Source organism: Oryza brachyantha, chromosome 8 (genome assembly GCF_000231095.2).
Source record: "Oryza brachyantha chromosome 8, ObraRS2, whole genome shotgun sequence".
Classification (NCBI taxonomy): domain Eukaryota; kingdom Viridiplantae; phylum Streptophyta; class Magnoliopsida; order Poales; family Poaceae; genus Oryza; species Oryza brachyantha.
In genome coordinates, this window is record NC_023170.2 from 5,496,896 (window position 1) to 5,500,019 (window position 3,124).

Genomic DNA, 3,124 nt, shown 5'->3' on the forward strand with positions numbered 1-3,124 from the left:
TGATGTCACTAACTGCCGATAAAAGCATCCTAGCGTGTATGTAATATTTATGAGTACCATGATGCACACAAGACTCTACCCGTTTGAACCGTTGATTTTAGACAGACTTTATCATATTTTAATAAAGTTATTGCTAGTCAAAACTTATTTTAACATATTTGCATATCTATGTATTTTGGAACAGAGGAAATAATTTCTTAATGTTGCAGTAACCATATATATTAGTTGATCCTGGTTATCATTAGTGTCACTCACTTGTTTTTTTTATTGCTTTGGACTAGGTTATCTAAGCAGACATGGGTATCTGAATTTGGAATTTGAATTTGGATTGAGTCGCATAAATGGATTGAGGTGACCTCTCTTCTGGTGCTTCCGTATAAATCAAGCCATGATCTTCCTCCCTCTGTCAATCACCAGAGATGCAAATGGTATTGCCATTTAGCAACAGCTGCAGTGAGGATCGATCCATGGCGCCATTCTTGCAAGAGCTTGTCGTCTCCCCCGTGACGATACTAGTCCTCGTGCTCTCGTACATAGCGTACTGGAGATCGAAGCATCGGCTGCTGCTCCCGGTTGACTGGCCATTGGTAGGCTTGCTCCCATCCCTCGTCGCCAACCTGCGCAACCTGCACGACTACGTCACCGCTGTCCTCGCCGCCTCCGGCCAGAGCTTCGCGGCGAACGACCCGGCGGCGACCAACATGCGGCTCTTCATCACGTGTGACCCCGACAATGTCCGGCACATCTTCACCGCCAACCATGAGAACTATCCCAAGGGCCATGAGTTCGCCGAGATCTTTGACGTCATGGCCGGCAGCTTCTTCACCATGGACGGCGAGCCCAGCCGCCGGCCGCGCGCCGAGGCCAGAGCATCCTCGGCGACCCGCGGGTGGTCGCGTCGATGGTGTCGAGCTGCCACGACAAGGTGCGGGGTGGTCTCGTCCCCTTGCTAGCGTCCATGGCGAGCAGGCGGACGCCGGTGGAGGTGCAGGATCTCGCCACGAGGCTCATGTTCGACGTGACGGCCATGGCGGTGTTCGGGGTGGACCCTGGCTGCCTGTCCCCTGACATGCCGTCCATGCGCGTGTCGGCCGGCATGGACACGATCATGGAGGTGGGCCTGTTCCGGCACACCGTGCCGGCGACTGCTGGAAGGCGATGAGACGGCTCAAGGTTGGCCCCGAGAGGAAGCTCGCCGCGGCGCACGCGGTGCTCCATGGCTTCGTCACCGAGATGATGGAGAAGGCGAAGAAGTACCGCCACGGCCATGGCGACGACGAGGCCGAGGAGAAACGAGCGGCGGCAGCGCCGCCACCGTCGGCCGTCGACATTCTCTCGTCCTACATCAACGACCCGGACTACAACGCCGACGGCCACCTGCTGCGCACGATGCTCATCACCTACATGGTCGCCGGGCCCGACACGGTTGGCACCACCTTGTCGTGGTTCTTCTACAACCTCGCAATGAACCCACACGTCGTGTCGGCCATCCGCCATGAGCTGGCCCCCATTGCATCCCGCAACAAAGCTGCAGCTACGAGCACCGCCGCCACCACCAACGGCGACCACCACACGGCGGTGATGTTTTCGCCGGAGGACACGAAGCCTCTCGTCTACCTGCAGGCCGCGCTGTTCGAGACGCTCAGGCTGTACCCGCCGGGCCCGATCGAGCGGAAGACGGTGGTCGCCGACGACGTGATGCCGAGGGGGCACGAGGTGCGCGCAGGCGACGCCGTCCTCATCTCCCTCTACGCCATGGGCAGGATGGAGGCCCTGTGGGGGAAGGACTGGCGGGAGTACCGGCCGGAGAGGTGGCTCACCGTCTCCGTCTCCGGCGACGGCGGCGGCCGGAAGAAGCAGCTGCGGTACGTGCCGTCGCACAAGTTCCTGGCGTTCAACTCCGGGCCGAGGATGTGCCACGGCAAGCACATCGCCGTGGCGCAGATGAAGACCGTGGCCGCCGCCGTGGTGTGGAACTTTGACGTGGAGGTGGTGGGAGGGCAGGCCGTGGAGCCGAAGCTGTCCTGCCTTCTGCAGATGAAGAATGGGCTCGTGGTGAAGGTGAAGAGGCGTGCAGTGTAGCCATGCTTGTTCGATCTGTGTGATTCGATATGTGTCTGTATGTAAGAACGAGTAAGCAGTACATTAATTTCGTCTTACTTGAATAAAAGGATGTTTTAAAATAAAAGTATAAAAACACCAACCTTCTTAGACGATTAGACCCAGTAATGAATTGAGATCATGTGCAGTTTAAACTGCACGATAAAAACTGCAAGCACTCTAAAACACTCGTATTTTGATCAAACGGTTCATGTGAACTGCCACAAATATGTAAAAAAAAACTTATTTTCTTTTGCTATAATAGCTCATCGATCTGAACCATTGATTTCTCGTAATATGGTATGGAAGAAGTTTTTTACACACGGGTGTATATACACCGGTTGCTTGCATGTCATCTAAATAGTTATAAAAAATATAAAAAAATTGACAAGATAGTTTGATATGAGTTATATCACTCCACCAACATGCAAGTTTAAATTTAACCTCTATAAGTTGTAGCAAAACTAACAAAACAATTATGAATATGCGTATACTTAGTTTCAGTTTTGTTTGTTTTTTTTTTGCTACAACTTGTAGAAGTTGAATTTAAACTTGCATGTTTGTGAAATGATATAACTCATATTAATCTATCTTATCAAATTTTTTCATATTTTTTGATGACTATTTAGATGACATGTAAGCATACGGGTGTACATATAACCGTTAGGTACACCCGTATGGTAAAAACGGTTTTTCAATATGGTATTCATCGTACAGTGCTAGTGTAATTGCTTAAGTTACGGTTACACTGTCAGGCCGGTCCCACAACATAGTTCTCTCGTAGTGTAATTAGACACCAGTTAGTATATTATAAATTTGAACAGTCTAGTATTCCCAGTATGGCCGTCAGCTCTTCAGATATATTTTGTACAGAACATAATTAAAGCCGAATGATGCAAATCTGGAAGACAGGTTGTGCTGGACAGAGTTAGAGAACTGAAAGCTCACTAATGCCATATACAAGATCAGATTTATGTTCACATCGTTTATCCTATTATCCTATACGAAAACTAGATGAAACACC

At 50.3% G+C, this 3,124-nt stretch overlaps 1 pseudogene; it reads left to right on the forward strand.

Moving 5' to 3' along the window:
* Window positions 1–701: 701 nt before the first annotated feature.
* LOC102721299 lies at window positions 702–2,084 on the forward strand (annotated as a pseudogene).
* The last annotated feature ends 1,040 nt before the right edge of the window (window positions 2,085–3,124 follow it).